Source organism: Rhineura floridana, chromosome 3 (genome assembly GCF_030035675.1).
Source record: "Rhineura floridana isolate rRhiFlo1 chromosome 3, rRhiFlo1.hap2, whole genome shotgun sequence".
NCBI classification, from domain to species: Eukaryota; Metazoa; Chordata; class Lepidosauria; order Squamata; family Rhineuridae; genus Rhineura; species Rhineura floridana.
In genome coordinates this window covers 232,369,160-232,388,284 of record NC_084482.1, presented here as the reverse complement: position 1 = coordinate 232,388,284, position 19,125 = coordinate 232,369,160, and the positions used below count along the sequence as shown (strand labels likewise).

Here is a 19,125-nt window from a genome sequence, read left to right as displayed (position 1 = left end):
ACCCTGACCCTGACCCTGACCCTGACCCTAACCCTGATTTGGTGGGAGAAGGTGGTAGTTTTCTGGAGCTCCTCCAGATCCAAAACACAACGTTTTATTCTTTAAAATCTAACCAACATGCCACTGCCTCAATGCTTGAGGTAGGTGGAGAAGACTCTGGTGCATCTTTTGAGACCAGTATGAATCCTGACAGTGGAGGGGATCCTCAAAAAAACACGGTTGAAGAAAGACCCTTTCAAAATGCTGCTGAGACTTGCCTGGAAACAATGGAGGACAGTGAGTACAAAGAGGGATTTTCAAAAGCCCAGCTTTCCCTAAGTGACGAAATGTTTACAATGCCAGTGATTTTGAAGGAGGGGGAGATCCCTGAAGTATTGGTAGAGGTTGAAGTGGGCCCCCAAATCCCCTCAAAAGAGCTTACAAACTTAGAAGAAGCTGAGACCCCTAGGACTCCCATAGAACAAACAGTAAATAAAATGGCTGACAGTGATTCAGCAGTTCCATTTAAAGCAATGGAGACTGAAAGTGTCTGTGGAAAAAAGTTTACAGAAGCCTTGCTGGCTGCAGAAACTTTGAGAGAGCGTGAAAAGTTTCAGAGAGAGAGTTTTATAGGAGATAATGTCAAACAGCAACAATTGCAGGCTGCTGACAAAATGCAAAAAGAATTTTCACCAGAAACAGGAGACTTTTCGTTAGAGGCTCAGCAGGAATTACTGAAAATGAAAGCAAGTTTGCATAACATAATAAAGGAAGAAAACTATTTTAATAGCTTTTCAAAAAAAGATATTCAAGACTATGGAAAAGATAAATACATAGAAGTAACAAAGAGGTTGAGAAGAAACAGAGCTGATCATGAGAAAATATATAATAAATATATTGTTGAAAATCAATTTGGAGATTTTTTCTCTCTTAAAGAGACAGTACAAATAGCAACCAGTCAGTTTGAAGAAAATGTGGAGGAGAGAGACAGATCTCCACACAAGTCACAGTTGATTTCTTTTGAGCTCCAAGCCTTACAGGAGAAAGACATTATACAATTTACAAGGGAATCGTTAGAACTATCACAAATAATAACTGAAAAAAATGTGAATGATATATCGCACAGTGAAGTAACTGTGGGACAAAATGTACAATCTGCTGAGGAAGTTTATATGCAAACTTTAATTCATCTTGAAGTTAATCAAGGTGATAATCAACAACAAATAGAAGAACATATGGATATTACAAAAATGGAAAATAATACAAAAATTGAAAATAATATAGAAAATAATACAGAAAATAAACATGGAAAAATTAAAAGTGATAATGAATCAGAGGTAATAGATCTCACTGAACAATCCAGTGGTGAGGAAGAAGAAGATGAGGATAGCCAAGAGGAAGAGACAATGGTGGAAAGGAGTGGCCTATCAGAAATTTCTGAAGGGGAAGTTAATTCAGAATTTCTTATGGACATTTTTGAAAATGATTTCACTGGAACTGAGGATGATATGATAACGGCCTCTGAGTCTCGTGAAGACCCAAAATTTGCTGTACCGAAGGTGAGGGAGTCGAGGGAGAAACAAATTTTGGCAAAATGGACTGAAATAATACATAAAAAGTTACCTGAAGTGGAACAGATTATTTTACCTGCTAAATTTGAAAAACGTGACATGCTACACCTTTGGGGCTATGTGATGACCCATGTGGATTTACCTGATGTTTCGACAAAAAAATTGACCAAATATAGTCAACAAAAAATAGTACAATTTTTGAACAAAACTTTTAAGCCATTAAAAGAAACACTTTGAGGTTTGAGGGTGAAGTCGAGACACAAAGAATTATGTTATTTAAGATCTTTAGCGATTGATTGTGTGTTAAGACTATTAGTGGCGAGGAAGCCGAGAACGTCTACAGAGGTTTATTCCGATTGGCTAGAAGAAAAACATCTGATAAAGCACTTTCAAGATATTCACAGATCTCGAGTTATTAAGACTTCTAATGTGCCTCCGCCTCCTTTTTGGAGCCAAATTGACAATAGAAGCAAATTAGTGCCAGAAGAAGATTTTATAACATGGTTGGAAAAAGTAATTGATAGTTTAAAACAGAGGCAGAAAATCATAAAACAAGGAAAAGATGATAAACAACAACGAGGGGAGTCAGCATCGGTGGCGTTGACAGTTCCCAAAAGGAGAATGGAAGAGGTTGCTGAGATCGATGAGGAGGAGAGACGGGCCCAATTGGTTTTGCAGGGGGTGTCTTCTAAGGAAGCGCCCCCGACAATCGGTGAGGCGATGGGGATGCAGGGAGATCTGGAAACAACGCAGGGGGGTAGATCAAAAAATAAGGGGAGAAATAGGAAGTTTAATAAAAAAGGAAAGGATTATATAGACAGTAGCTCAGACCAGGAAAAAACACCCGAGACAGTTAAAAAAAGACCTAGAATTGGATTACCGTGGAGTGAACAAGGGGGTGAGAAGATCCAGGCTGTTCAGGATTCCATAAGAAATGTATCTGATGAAGTTTTATTAGAGGGAATCTCAGTATTAGAAACAAATTTAGAAACAGATTTAGAAACAAATTTGGGAAATGGAGGGAAGGGTCATACGAATGATACTGGTATGGCTTCTGGCGCTTGTGGGTTTTCTTCTTTTCATAGGAATGAAGACAAAGTTTTGCAATCGTGGTTGGAGCGAGGAGAAAGAGTGAAAGCGAGACAAGAGACTTTTATAACTGATATTGAAAGAGAAGTACAATCTACATTAACACCAAAAGACATTTATCCAAAAGGAAATCCAAGAGCAAATTCTGTGAGTATTGTGGAAAGCTCTCGCTCACCTGGACTACAGAGTCCTATTAGAACATCATCGAAGCAAAGGGAACGAGGAGAAGTTGGGATAACTCATAGTTCTTTAGATCAGTCCCGTCCCACTGGTTCAGGATTGCCACAAACTCGTTCTTATGCAAAGGCAACAAGAGGTAATGTGCAGAGGGAAGATAGTAATCCATTAATGCCTAGGTTGTATTTTGAAGGGGATGAAGAAGAATATATAGAGGGTTTTTTCAATGCTGCCTCGAACGAAAGAGATCCTAGAAAGAGGTATGTTGTACGCTTTCGTTATGTTGGAGCGGAGGCTGAAAAGGACACGAGGGCTTATCTCACTAAAGTGTTCTTAAGAGATACTTTAAAGTTTCCCAAAGAAGATATAGTGGCTGTGATACAACTACCTGGCTCCAAAGAGACGGATGTCTGCCTTGCTTCAGAGCGTGCTTACAGACAATTTTGGATGGCCAGTAGGGCTGCCTGTCAAGCAGACAATTTACTCTTAAGAGGTTATGAGATTATACCATTACTTCGTGGGGATACTAGAGTACTCACAATTAGTTTACGCACTACCACTATTCCGGCAGAGGATGTAGCGCTTTGGGTAATGAAATATGCAGACATTTTAATGGGTCCAAACAAAAAATACGATGAAGAAGGTTATTGGACCGGAGAATACCGATGTGTGGTTTCTTTTAGAAATCGCTCTGAAGAGACTAGGCAGGGTTATATACCTAAATATTTCTTTTTGGGATCAGACCGGGGTATTACAAGATACAGTGGCCAACCTGCTGCGTGTTTTCAGTGTGGGGCGTATGATCACATACGACGTAATTGCACAACATCGCTTTGCACAAAGTGTGGGGAGAGAGGTCATCAAACGGCTTATTGTCATCGTGGTATCACGTGTAATCTGTGCGATGAGATGGGTCATACGTATTTATGGTGCCCCCAATCATACTATAACAGACAGGATGCAGATAGAAGTGCAAAGGCTGAAAGAAGGGCAGAGTCAGGAAAACAAAAAGCTGTTATGCAGATGAAAAGGAAAGCTAGGCAAGAAAGAGATATGGGAAAAGAAGAGAGGACAAGTAGACCACAACCCGAAAGTCGGGCAGAGACTGATACTCAAGGGTGGAAAATTGATTCTATAAGAAATAATTCTCAAGAAAGACAGGATAATTGGAATACAGTTCAGAAGGGAAAAGGAGGAAAAAGTAAGCAAAAGACAAAGCATTTAGAAAGGGTAAATAATGGAACATTAATCACAGAAACAAATAGATACCGAGTCTTTGGTGAAAATTTGGAAATAGTACAGGATGCAAGGTTAGATCAAAATTTAGATCCTGGTGTTATGAGTCATAGTAATAAGGAAGGACAACAAAAGACACAAAAAAATATTCCAGACAGAGATTTCATAAAAGAACAAAGGAAACCAAAGAAAAAATATAGAGAACAAAGGCATCAGGAAGGAACTAATCTAGAAGAAGAACAAAGGAATGAAAATATTAAAGAAACAAAGTCTCAATTTTTAGATTCGCAACAAGAAAATTCTTTGCTCATCAAGCCGGTTGTTGAATCTATCGGAAGAAAAGACTTAGAGGAATTGCAAGAAGTTAATCTGTCACAACAGAATTTGCATGTACAAACAGTGGTAATAGATAACAGTTCTCCAATTTTCCCTTTAAATATCCCTGAAGAACCCCCTCCTATTCCTTTTACCAATACTTCTCCCAGTAAGACTACACTTCAGGATTTACCTGAAGGGGTAGAAAGAGAAAATGAGATGCAAGGAGAGGTAACTTGAAGAGAAGAGTTAAAAACAAATAGTATTGTGGTGATAAAGATTTTAAGTTCAATAGTGAATCTTCCTGTTTTATGGCACTGTATTTTAAGAGATAGATAATTTGATTTAATATGGTTTTAATTTAAAGTTTTATTATTAGGGAAAATAATTTATAGGTTTAAATTAGATTATAATAAATTGTTTATAAATTGTTTAAAAATTGTTTATAAATAGGTTTTTTATAAAAATAAGTATAAATAAGTATAAATATAAATAGGTTTTATAAATAAGTATAAATATAAATATAAATATATTTTATGGTAGGTTTAAATTCAATTTCAAATTTAAATTTAAAAATTCTTTCCTGGAATGTTAGAGGTTTTAGAATGAAAACAAAAAGGGATGAGGTGCTTTCTTTATTACCCAGATTGTGTTATGATATTTATGTGCTTCAAGAGATAAATTTTAATAGCGAACAACAGAGATGCGATGCTCAGAAGTTGTGGAATGCGGGACCGTCGTTATGGTCTTACAGTGTGGACAATGCGACAGGAGTTGCGATTCTCTTTCGTTCTCGTACAGATCTCACCGTTGATTTTGTTTTGGAGGCCGTACCGGGACGGCTTTTAATTGTAGATTTTACAGTTATAGAGCAGATAGGTAATAGTAAAAATAGAAGAGTAGCGTTTAGATTGTGTGGACTTTATGCCCCAGTTAGTGTGGCAGAGCGAAAAAAGTTATGGGGTAATCTGAAAGATTATAGTAATACAAATAGAATTTTGTTAATAGTAGGAGATTTTAATAATAGGTCTAGGTTAGCTGATAGGAGTGTATATAGATCATCAAAATTTAAAAATAAAAAATTGGCCGTGGGTTTAACGGTTGAAGAAAGAGAATTAGAAACATTTTTGAATAAGTTAAATTTAGTAGATAAGGCTTTAGAGATACAAAATGAATTAGATTATTTTCCTGTAGGTGTAAGACAAGCATATGTTAATAGTTATCCCGTTTTAGATGGTGTGAGGTATACTTTTTATCATCCTTTGTTTGCGAGTAGGATTGATAGAATACGTGCCCCTAAACAATTAAAGGTGGAAAAATGCAAAACAATTGTTACTCCGTGGTCAGATCATGTCATATTAGCGATGGAATTTAGTATGGGGCAAGTTTTTTCTCGAGGCAAGCCTTTATGGCGGTTAAGGCCTAAGTTGTTAGATATGTTAGAGTGTAAAGAGGTCATAGCCACAACATTAGCTATTCTTTTAACTTTATTTGATTTGTATGGGGATGATTTAAATCAATGGTGGGAACGTTTAAAGAGATCAGTAGTTAAACAATGTAGGAATTATGAAAGAAGGGCTAACCAAAATGAAATAAAACAATATCATGCTGCCGTTTATCAATTTTTAAAGTGTCACCTGTATGTTAATAAAGGCCAACCATATAATAAACAAGTTTTAGAACAATCCAGAAATACGATTAAAACTTATCATCAAAAACAGAGGGACAAAAGGAAAAGATATAAAAATAACAGAGCAAAGGGACCCATCATTGATATCGATGAATGGGCAAAGGTTAGAAACCCTAAAGTTCCAGTAGAATTTAAAGGATTAAAAAAAGATGAAGACAGCGATGTTGTTTTTCATCCCCAAGGTATGCTCCAGTTAATGGAACAATATTATGAAAATATGTTTAGTTTAAAAAATATTTCAGTTAAACAGGTGCATGACTACATAGTGGCCATACCAAAAGAGAGGTTGAAACATCTTTATGATGGGTTAAATGATGAAGATGAACAAATGTTGACAGCAGTTATCACAGAGGAAGAAGTGGTGACGGCAATCGTTTCAGGGAAAGGAAAATCAGCACCGGGACCGGACGGTCTGGGCTGGAATTTTTATAAAATATTTAAGAAATGGCTAGCGAAACCACTTGCAGCGGTATATAATCAAGCCCTAGAGAGAAATAATTTACCTAATTCATTTTATAATGGTATTTTAATTTTTTTTCCGAAAGAAGGAGATCTTACGTTAGTAAAAAATTGGCGGCCTATAGCCTTAACAAACACTGATTATAAAATTTTAGCAAAAATATTTAATAATAGGTTAGCTAAGATAGCTAGTAAGATAATAGTTAAATTTCAAACAAGTGCAGTGCCGGGAAGAACTATGGTAGATTCACTACTTTTATTTCGAGAAATTTTTCAACTTGTACAAAAAGGGATGTGGAAAGGACATATTTTACAATTAGATCAAACGAAAGCTTTTGATAATATACATCATCGGTTTTTGTGGGAGATACTTCTTTGGAAAGGCATTCCGGCGATTTTCGTTAATCATCTTCAATTGATGTATGAAAAAGCAGTGGTAGTGCCTCAAATTAATGGATACAGAGGGAAACAAATAATGTTAAAGTCTGGTGTCAGGCAGGGATGTCCTATGAGCCCATTGTTATATGTGTTAGTTTTAGATGCTGTTTTATGTAAAATAGAGTTGGAAGATAGTTTAAAGGGAATCCAAATACCAATACCTGTTAATTTAATGCACATGTCAGGCTTGGACTCGGGTGATTTAAGTGTGAAGGCTGTTGCTCATGCAGATGATGTATCTATTTTAGTAAATGATAAACAAGAAATAGAAATAATCAGAGATTTGTTTGAACAATTTGGTCAGGCTTCTGGTGCCCAGTTAAATATGCAAAAGAGTTTTATAATATCGCCCAATAACATTAAGGGAAATATACAAGTAATGCCATTAGAATATCTGATTAGTAATAAAAATAAAAATCAAGCAATAAATTCAGAAGCTGTAGAAGGGCAAATTAAAATACATGTTAAATTATTAGGAATTTATTTTGCAGTTAAATGGGAAGGGTGGGAATATAATTGGACTATGTGGAGAGATAAAGTTAAAGAAAAAATACAAATGTGGCAAAAATGGCATCTTTCTATCTATCAAAAAGCCATGTATGTTAGTACGTACTTAGTCCCAGTAGTAGGTAATTTGGCAGCTGTCTACCCACCACCTGAAAGGATCATTAAGGAAATCAATAAAATGGCATTTAAGTTTCTATGGGGAACGGCTAATTTCCCCCTTGCAAGAGCAGAGGCGTATAAATCTGTAGCACAGGGTGGTCTAAATTTTACAGCAATTGGTTTCAAATTTTTAGCAATTTTTGTTAGTCATAATTTTGGAAAATGGGCAGAGGTAGAAAGAAAAGAATTGGCACCACAATTTTGGTTGGTTGCCTTTGCCAAACACTGGAGAATTAAAGATTGGGCCAAAATATGGTGGGAAGAAGATAAGGTCAATTATAAAATCACACAATCGCTAAAGTGTTTGGGACCTGATTATTTGATTGAAATTTATAGTAATTTAAGAAAATGGAAATTAAGGGCAAGCATAATAAAAATTGAAAGGGGTGAACCAAAAATGATGAAAAACAAAATTTATAGGAATTTATTAGAAGTAAATAGTTTTCAACCACAATTTGAAAAGAATGTAAAAAGGGGAAATTTATCTATGTACTTAAAAGAGCCTGTACACCAGATAGAATTCTTTAAAGATCAAAGAATTCCTTATAAACTATGGGACATCAGATGGAAGTTTTTTCATCAGATTTATAGCGTGCAAACAAATAAGCCGTGGCTAGCAAATGCTAATCAAGCTTGTCCACGATTAAGATGTCAGGAAGAAGCTGTAAGAACAGGGCAGACACAAAAAGAAACCATTCAACATTTTGTTAAAGATTGTGTATCTGCGAAAGAGACGTGGACTATAATTGCTAAAACTCTGGATTGGCCAGACCTTTAGAGGCAAAACTGGGAAACTATTGTTTCGGGAGCAGAACCAGAAAAAGGAATTCAAGGCCCGAGACAAAGAAAAGGAGTGAAAAGACTTAGAAATAAAAACTATGTAGTCAATAATTATTGGAAGGTACCCTGGACAACGATAAGAATCGTTAATTTATTTGTTCTAAGTATCTTATGTTGGCAACGGTTAAAAGAAATTAAGACTCAAAATATATGCAGTTCTGAAAGTACAATTAGGACAATATTATCAAAAATAAGAGAACTGAGTTTATTTGAAAAGGAAAAATTACCGCATGAGAAGTGGAGAAAATTCTGGCCGTGGACATCAGAGTCGACACCTCCTATAACATAGAGTTGAGATGAATATATTGTATTAGTGTTAAGTTAGTTAGGAAAATTATATGTATTAGCTAGATATGTTATTACGAGAGTGGCGATATTGTTACGTGTTTTCGCGTGCGGGATGTAACCTAGTAGTATGAATAATTTAAATAAAAAAATCTTACCTAAAAAAAAAAAAATCTTACCTAACCCTAACCCTAACCCTAACCCTAACCCTAACCCTAACCCTAACCTAGTAGTATGAATAATTTAAATAAAAAAATCTTACCTAAAAAAAAAAAAAATCTTACCTAACCCTAACCCTAACCCTAACCCTGACCCTGACCCTCACCCTCACCCTACCCCTGACCCTCACCCTCACCCTAACCCTAACCCTCACCCTAACCCTAAAAGTGACCCTAACCCTAAGTCCACCTGCAGGAGCAAAATTGCACTTGCAGGAACGTAGGGTTTGGCACTTGTAGGGAGACCTTAGGGTTTGCTTTCTATTAGGTGAGGCTATATATTGAACTTGACCTTGAACTTGTGCACCACATGAAATCAATCTATGCCTAAACCTAAAAGTGAGCCAAACCCTAAGTCCACCTGCAGGAGGAAAATTGCACTTGGCAGGGACGTAGGGTTGGGCACTTAGGGGAAAATTGCACAAAAAAATGAAAAAAATGACAAATAAATAAAGACACTTGGCCTAAAAAAGGGTGAAAAATGACCCTGTTTTGCACTATATCTTCACTCTTTTTGTGTGTCATTGGGTTCCCTAACCCTAACCCTAACCCTACCCCTACCCCTTCCCCTACCCCTCACCCTCACCCTCACCCTCACCCTGATTTGGTAGGAGGAGGTGGTAGTTTTTGGAGCTCCTGCAGATCCAAAACAAAACGTCTTTTTATTCAAAATCCGGCCAGCATGCCACTGCCTCAAGGCTTGAGGTAGGTGGAGGAGACTCTGGTGCATCTTTTGAGACCAATATGAACCCTGACAGTGGAGGGGATCCTCAAAAAAATGCTGTTGAAGAGAGACCTTTTAAAAATGCTGCAGAGGCCTCCCTGAAAGCAGAGGCCTCTCTGGAAACAATGCCTCGCAGTGAGTACAAAGAGGGATTTTCAAAAGACCAGTTTTCCCTGGGTGGAGAAATGTTTGCAACTCCAGTGACTTTAAAGGAAGGGGGAACCCCTGAAGTATCAGCAGCTGTTGTTGTGGGCCCTCAGATCCCTTTGAATGAGTCTACAAACTTAGAAGAAGCTGGGACCCCTAGGACTCTCATAGAACAAACAGTAGATAAAATGACTTGACTGTGAAGCAGCACTTTCTATGAAAATAAAGCAGATGAAAAGGGACTATATAGAAATTGTATTAGAATATGAAAGACTTCAGAAAGAGTGTGCTAGAAGAGAAATGGTCAAACAGAAACAAATGCAGTCTGTTGACAAAAGGCAAGAAGAAAGTTTGTCAGAAACAAAGATTGGTTTTGCAGTGTTTCGCCATGAGATTTTAATGGCTACGCATAATATAATACTACATGAAAGTAATTTAAACACCTTTTCAAGTAGAGAAATTGAAATGTATGGAAGAGACACTTATGATAAAGAAAAAAGTATATTGCAAAGAGCTAGAAACAATTATGAAATACAATATGAAAAATGCCTTGCTGAATTGGAAGCTCTGGAATTAAATGCTCTTAAAGAGACAGTACATGTTAGTAAAACAACTGAGAGACAAAGTGCACAAGCTGCTGAGGCTTGTATGGAACCTTCACTGAATACCTTACAAGAACAAATACAAGAACATATACAAGAACAAGGCTTTGTAGATCTTGAACCTAATCAAGGTGGTAATCAACAAATAGGAAAAAAATCTATTATTACAGAAATTGAAAATAATATGCAAAATAACTATGAAAATGTTGGAAAAGATGAGACTTTTGCTGAACAATTAAGTAACAAAGGAGAAAATGATGAAGATAGAGGAGAGGAGAAATCAAAAGGAAGAGAGAGCGCCCTCTCTGATATTTCTGAACCAGAAGTAGAATTAGAATTTCTCACAGAAATTTTTGAAACTGATTTTGAAACCGATTATGATATGCAAATGGACTTGGGGGGGTTGAATTTCTTCAAAAATAGTATCTGGACATTCCTAAGACTGTGGGGATTCTTTTGAGACCACTTGTGTATTTGGGGGTCGTACGGAGGGGGAGCTATAGGTCCCCCCCCAACGAGGCCTACTAATCCCAAACAAACCTCCCCCCGGCTGGGGGAAGGAAGGACTTTGAAATGGAGGCCAAACAGCTCATAGAAATAGATAGAAAGCTCAAACAAGAGCTTCGTCAGAGAAAAGGAGAGAGAGTTAAAAAGAAAGAACTCCCTCAAAAAGGTGAAGGCCAACTGGGGAGTTGGGAGGAGAAAGAAGAACCTCCAAATAGGATTGGAGTGCAAGCTGGAGCCTCTTTATCCAGCAACCTCATTAAGATTCTTCAGTTTGTAGAGAATACAGAGTCACCTAAACCTACAATGCAATATATTACAGAGGAAAAGTCAGGAGAAAAGAAAGAACTTATACAAGAGCAGATAAAAATAACAGATGAGATGAATGAAATGAATTTAGAAATGCAATTAAACCCTGGGAATATAATAGAATTCCTAAAGGAAAATCAAACAAACTTAGAAACTTCTAAGAAAATCGATGTGTTACCTACCCCATTATCTGTTAAAGATTCCAGAGATTGTATAATAAATCTTACAATTTCTGCAGGATTTGTAGAGGAAAAAGCAAGCATGCAAAAAGAAAGTAAAGCAAACCTGCAAAATGCAGACTTGCAAAATGCAAACCTGCAAAAAGCAAGCATGCAAACTGAAAACTGCAAACTCCAAACTGCTAATAATGATGTAATTGACCAGGCCTGGGAATACTCTCAGCTAGATACAAATCCTGAAGTAGAAATCTTGCAACTTCTGCAAGCTTTGTAGAGGGAAAAGCAAGACAACAACAAGAAAATAAAGCAACCCTGCAAAATATAAGTCTGCAAAATGTAGCAAGCAAAACAAGCTTGCAAAAAGCAAGCCTGCAAAATGCAAACCAGCAAAAAGCAAGCAATACAAGCTTGCAAAAAACAAGCTTACAAAATGCAAATATGCAAACAGTAAATATGCAAACTGCAAACTGTAACATGCAAACTGCTAATAATGATATAAGTGACCAGGCCTGTGAATGCTCTCAGCTACATACAAATCCTGGAGTGGAGCAACCACTTGTAAATCCTGATATGGATGTAGCAGCAGCAGCAACTCAATTAGATCTACACGAGTCAATGGAGAACTCTGAAGCAACAGAGGCTGATGCATCTGCAATTGTGATGGAAGATGAAGAAAGAGAAGTCTATGGTCCTGAAGGACTACCTGTAGTAGAAGGCGGAGCTAGAGAGACCAGAATTCTGTTGTGTTGGAAAGAACAATTAAAATCTGGATGGCTATATTATCATACCTGGCTGCTAGCTGAGCCAGGTGGATCTTGGGACATGTTAAAACTATGGGGTTTTCTTGTTGCCCATATTGCAGTATTTCCCGCCCCTTCAGGCCCTAATTTAACCAAACTTAGCCGTGATGCTATTTTAGGTTGGCTGGACAAGACACACATGACAATGCTAGCAGCTTTACAAGGAACCATTCCAGGTACCATGGAGGAGATGGCGTTACACCGGACGGTGACTTTAGGTATAGTGGAAAAACTATTAGTAGGGAGACGTGCACGTACCTCCACACGAACATTACCCACCTGGCTTGAACCGGCAAAGATGGAGAGAATGATACAAGACCTAGCCAGAGAATGGGAAACAAAAACCAGTGTTAACTGTTGTCCACTTATCTGGCAGTCGATAGGACAGGCAAACTCTACAATACAACGTCAGGATTATATTGAATGGCTGTGGCGCCTAGTGGGACATCTTAAGTTTTGGCGCAAGACTGCACGTAGAGTCGCGATGGAGACACCTAGTGGCGGAGCAGACAATCGAGATGACCGAGAACGAGAGACCGTGGCGGCTGAAATCGAACGGCGGTCGGCCGTACCTCCAGATCCAAACTTGGAAATAATGGCCCAGAATTCTTGCGAGGGAGCTTCTCTGAAAGAGGGGCCTCCGCAAACGGGTGAGGGACAATCGGGAAATTTACATTTACCTTTGCAACAACGAGCCTCTAATTTTAAAGAAGGTGGTGGGCAATGGGGAGGAGGAGCTAGGGAAGAACTGATAAATACGATGCGGGTGGAAGTATCGGGGCCAATACAAGGGAATAGGGGACTCTTAGAAGGGGTGGTTGGGGAGCCTAGGATTTCACCACTGTTGCCCTCTGTTGGTTTGCCCTCTGCTGCTCTGCCCTCTGCTCTGCCCTTTCCCTCCTTACAGAATACTGGCGATTGGCATGCAGACATCGCGCCTATGAAGATATCCCAGCAATCGAGCGGTGGATGCCCGTCCAGGAAATCATGCCAAATGCACCCACAACTGCAAGAGCAAGAGCCATCACAGAACACCCTTTTGTCTGCAAATCCATCTGGGAACTGTACTGAGCCTTGGATTGGTACTCCTTTGAATATTGTTTCTCTCCCCGGGACTGGGCAGGGAGAACCGTTAACAGGTATAGGAAGACGTTTATCAGAAAGGGAGACTACAGAAACAATGGGACTGGGACAGGATATGGGAGGAAGCCTAGCAGTAGGTAATGTTGGGAAAGAAATGCAGAAAGATGATGGGAGACCATCCTCTGGAGCGGGTGACATAAGGCAAAATACTGGGGAATCACATTTGCTGTCTGGCGAGGGGGCGAGACGACCTGAAATGAGTGAGACGATGCGCCCGTCCCCGATGACTAGGGCAACTAGTGGCATCAACCAGACAGTGTCTGAACCTGCACGCACTTATGCTGCTGCGGCTAGTGGAGGAACTGGAACGGCACCGAGAGCTAGGATGGGGGGTGTGGGTGGCCCCACCCGTGGCACAGCATCGCGCCCAAAGTTTGGTTTTGGCTTTGATTTAGAGGCGGAGATACTTGAGGATGCCCGCTTTCTAGATGAATATTATAGTAAAATACCACAGCGCCCAGACCCCCGTGAACGCTATGTGGTCTGTCTACGATATTGAGGGCCCGACCCCGCCTGCCTAACAAGAGAATATGTGATTCAACAAGTACTTCTTGGGCGCCTAGGGATGAAAAAAGATCATTTCCTGGCAGTCATTACTCCCCCTGGCCTTACGGAGGTTGATGTTTGTTTCGCCTCAGAACGTACCTACCAAGCTTTCTGGGATCGTTGCCGGACGGCCCGTCAGCTTAACGCTCGATGTTTTGAGGATTTTGATATTATCCCTCTCTTTCGGGGCGAAAACAAAGTAGTAAACATTGCGTTTCGCACCACTGGGATTCCCCCAGAAGATGTGGGAGTCTGGTTGAGGAAACACTGCACGGTCCTCCTTGATCCAGAACCACGTCTAGATGAATATGGGATTTGGACTGGAGAGTTTCGGGCAGTGGTTGCCCTCCACCAGAACGTAGAGGGAGGTCAAATCCTCCACTTACCAAAATTTTTCTTTATGGGTCCAGATCGTGGAGTGACCCGCTACAGTGGCCAACCACCGGCCTGTTTCCTTTGTGGTTCCTTTGCTCATCGCCGCCGGGACTGCCGGTCGGCCCTCTGTGCAAAATGTGGAGTATGAGGACACGCCACAGCGGCCTGCCAGCGGCCGGTTACCTGTAGTCTGTGTCGCAATGAAGGCCATGTATACTGGTGGTGCCCGCAGGCATGGCTCAATAAGCAAGATCCAGACAGGTACCTAGAATCCATGCAAGAAGCAGTAAGGCATGCCTGGGCAGCCCAAACGGTAGAACGCCAGGAGTCAGAAACAACATTTATCAATGAGGCGGGTAGGGGGGAGCGACAAACACCACCAACACTAACCCCACCGAGGGAAGCTAGATGGGGAGAGGGTCAAACTGAAGAAGGGGCCGAAGAGGGCCCCTGGGAGACAGTGAGAGGAGTGCAAAAAGGCCATCGCAGGCAACTACCGGTAGCTTGTCCAGAGCCCCAGCTGCACCTTGGCAATCGTTTTCTCATTCTAGAAGGAAATGTAGACAATGCGGAGCGAGGCAGCTCCACTGAGAATATTCAAAGAGCTCCTTCCGAGATAGCGAGGGCACCAAATGCTCAGCAGCCTGAGGGAAGTAGGCCATCATTGGGCATAGGAATACTAGGGAAGAACATGGGCAGAGATATAACGCATGAAGGGATGACGGACAGTCGTCGCCGAGCTACAAAAAGGCAGGTCTCAGAGGCAGCTGGACTAAACACAATAACCCCGCTTAGTTCCCCTAGAAAAATTCCAGGCAAACGTACCAAGGGTATGACAGAAGAGGAGAAAGCACGGGTTTTATTACGCTCCCTTCAAGGGGTATCTATGGAGGAACTTCGCAACTCCTTGATTAATGAACGCATTGAGATGGACATCTTGAAGCAACGTGAGGAACAATGCCAGCAAGATTACCTTGAGCGGCCGACTGAGGACCGTCTGGCGGAGCTAACGGCGGTCCGAGCTCACTGTGCGGACCGCCGCTGGCGCATACAGACGGTTGAAGATCAGCTTGAGCGGGTGGAGAAGGTGGAGAAGGATAGGGAGAAGGATAGGGGAAAGGATAAGGGAAAGGAGGATGGCATGGAGGAGCACAGTCTGGAAGAGTACAATCCAGAGGAAAATAAAAATGAGATGGCCCAGATAGATGCTATTACTAAAATAACTGGAGAGGAGGTGACCATAGAAACTGTAGGGGCACCGAGGATGCCGGTTACGCCTCCCCCAGAACCATCAGATACTTCTCCATCTCGGGGAATCATGGAAAACAGTAGGCCTGCACCTGCTGCGCTGAGGCGCAGGAGGGGGCAGGAAAATAGAGACTAGCCTCCTCTGAGGCTACTGGTAGAGAGCAAGAGAAGGGGTTTTAAAATTTAAAATTCTTGTTTAAAAAATTCTTAAAATTCTTATCTTTAAAATTCTTGGGTTTGTTCTTATTCTTGTTCCTTTACTTGAATTTGGCTAATAAAGATTGGATTACAGATTGGATTACAGACTTGCACCTATCTTGGATAACTGGACATCGGCTCCTAGACTGGATTTTGGATTTTGGATTTTGGACTTTGGATTTTGGAATTTGGATTTTGGACTTTGGACTTTGGATCTTGCAACTTGCAACTTGCAACCTTAATTTTGGATGCTGTTCCTGTGTTGGGTACTGTGGGGGTTAATGTTATGTAAATTTTGTTTTGTTATTATTAAGCCACATGTGTAGTGGCTGAGTAATAATTTTTATAATATTTATGTAGAATGGCTTATTCCAATAAAACATTTCATACCTAAAAAAAATTTTTCATACCTAACCCTAACCCTAACCCTGATTTGGTAGGAGGAGGTGGTAGTTTTTGGAGCTCCTGAAGATCCAAAACAAAACGTCTTTTTATTCAAAATCCGGCCAGCATGCCACTGCCTCAAGGCTTGAGGTAGGTGGAGGAGACTCTGGTGCATCTTTTGAGACCAATATGAATCCTGACAGTGGAGGGGATCCTCAAAAAAATGCTGTTGAAGAGAGACCTTTTAAAAATGCTGCAGAGGCCTCCCTGAAAGCAGAGGCCTCCCTGGAAACAATGCCTCGCAGTGAGTACAAAGAGGGATTTTCAAAAGACCAGTTTTCCCTGGGTGGAGAAATGTTTGCAACTCCAGTGACTTTAAAGGAAGGGGGAACCCCTGAAGTATCAGCAGCTCTTGTTGTGGGCCCTCAGATCCCTTTGAATGAGTCTACAAACTTAGAAGAAGCTGGGATGCCTAGGACTCCCATAGAACAAACAGTAGATAAAATGGCTGACTGTGATGCAGCACTTTCTATGAAAATAAAGCAGATTAAGAGGGACTATATAGAAATTGTATTAGAATATGAAAGACTTCAGAAAGAGTGTGCTAGAAGAGAAATGGTCAAGCAGAAACAAATGCAGTCTGGTGACAAAAGACAAGAAGAAAGTTTGACAAAAATAAACATTGATTGCACAGTTTTTCGCCAGGAGATTTTCTGGGCTTGGCAGTATGTAATGCAACAAGAAAATATTCTAAATACCTTTTCAAGTAGAGAAATTGAAATGTATGGAAGAGACACTTATGATAAAGAAAAAAGTATATTGGGAAAATTTAAAGACAATTATGGAATACAATATAACAAATGCTTTGCAGAATTGGAAGCTTTGGAATTAAGTGCTCTTAAAGAGACAGTACATGTTAGTAAAACAACTGAGAGACAAAGTGCACAAGCTGCTGAGGCTTGTATGGAATCTTCACAGAATACCTTACAAGAACAAATACAAGAACACATACAAGAACAAAGTTTTGTAGATCTTGAACTTAATCAAGGTGGTAATCAGCAAACAGAACAAGAATGTATTATTATTATAGATAAAGAAATTGAAAATAATATGCAAATGAACTTTGCTGAACAATTAAGTAATAAAGGAGAAAATGAGGAAGATAGAGGAGAGGAGAAATTAAAAGGAAGAGAGAGCGCCCTCTCTGATATTTCTGAACCAGAAGTAGAATTAGAATTTCTCACAGAAATTTTTGAAACTGATTTTGAAACCGATTGTGATATGCAAATGGACTTGGTTTCTGTTGAAAAATTAAAATCTGCTGTACCCAATGTGAAAGAGTCAAGGGAGAGGAAAATTTTGGCAAAATGGACTAAAATATTGCAAAAAAATCTAACCAAGGTGGAAGATATTATCTTACCGACTGAATTTGAAAAGCATGATATGTTGAGGCTTTGGGGTTATGTGATGGCCCATGTAGCTTTAACCAATGTTCCGACAAAAAATCTGACTAAATACAGTCAACAAAAAGTAGTACAATTTTTGGATAAAACTTATCAGCCTTTAAAAGATGTGCTTTCAGGATGGCAGGTAACATTAAGACTGAAGGAATTAAGCTATTTAAAATCATTAGCGCTCGATTGTGTGCGGAGACTTCTAGTGGCGAGGAAGCCGAAGACGTCTATGGAGGTTTATCCTGATTGGCTAGAAGAAAAACACCTAATAAAATATTTTCAAGATATTCACAGAACTCGACTTACTACGGCTGATGATGAGGCTCCGCCTGTCTTTTGGAGTCAAATTGACAATAAGGACACGTTAGTGCCAAATGAGGAATTTAACATATGGTTGGAAAAAGTAATCGATTGTCTAAAACAGAGGCAGAAAATCATAAAACAAAGAAGAGACGATAAACAAGAACGAGTGGAGTCAACATCGGTGGCGGTGGCATCGAGAATCCAGTCCGAAGCTCGTGTCCCGATTGCGGCAGTTCCCAAAAGGAGAACGGAAGCGGTTGCTGAGATCGATGAGGAGGAGAGACGGGCCCAATCGGTTTTGCTGGGGGTGTCTTCTAAGGAAGCGCCCCCGACAATCGGTGAGGTGATGGGGATGCAGGGAGATCTGGAAACAATGCAGAGTGGTAGATTAAAAAATAAGGGAAGAAGTAGAAAGCTTAATGAAAAAGGAGGGGATTGTACAGACAGTAGTTCAGAGCAGGAAAAAACACCCGAGACGGTACAAAAAAGACCTAGAACTGGATTAGTAGGGGATGAAGAAGGCGGTAAAGCGATTGAGACTGCTCAGAATTGTATAACAGATGTAACCGATGAGTCTTTATTGGAGGGAATCTCAGTAATAGAAACAGAGTTGGGAAGCCGAGGGAAGGGTCATGTAGGTGATACCGGTATGGCTTCTGGCGCTTGTGGGTTTTCTTCCTTTCATAGGCATGGAGAAACAGTTCTGCAATCGAGGGTGGAGTGAGGAGAAGGAGTGAAAGCGAGACAAGAGACTTTTCTAATGGACATTGAAAGAGAAGCACGATCCACATTAACATCGAAAGACATTTCTTTGAAAGGAGACACAAGGACAGATTCTGTGAGTATTGTGGAGAGTGCTTCCTCACCTGGAATGCAGAGTCCTATTAGAGCATCATTGGTGCAAAGGGAACAAGGAGAAGCTAGTACAGCTCATGAGTCTTTAGGTCAGTCCCATCCGAGTGGTTCTGGACTTTCGCAATCTCTTTCTTATGCAAAGGCAACAAGAGGCAATACGCAGAGGAAGGACATTAATTCATCAATGCCTAGGTGGTATTTTGTGGGGGATGAAGAAGATTATTTAGAGAGTTTCCTTAATACTGCTTCAGAGGATAGAGATCCTAGAAAGAGATATGTGGTACGTTTTCGTTATGTAGGAATAGAAGCTGAAAAAGACACGAGGGCTTATGTCACTAAAGTGTTTATAAGAGATACTCTAAATTTTCCCAAAGAGGATATTGTGGCTGTG

General features: G+C 40.0%; 1 long non-coding RNA gene across 2 annotated transcripts; it reads right to left on the bottom strand.

Moving 5' to 3' along the window:
• Window positions 1–7,129: 7,129 nt before the first annotated feature.
• On the bottom strand, window positions 7,130–18,238 carry LOC133381968 (uncharacterized). Of its 2 annotated transcripts, none has more exons than XR_009761764.1 (3): window positions 17,883–18,238; window positions 8,688–8,738; window positions 7,130–7,193 (listed from the first exon to the last, which is right to left on the bottom strand). It is a non-coding gene; the product is annotated as an uncharacterized LOC133381968 (long non-coding RNA). The 2 variants fall into 2 exon arrangements; XR_009761765.1 differs by lacking the exon at window positions 17,883–18,238 and adding an exon at window positions 11,432–11,923.
• Window positions 18,239–19,125: the final 887 nt, after the last annotated feature.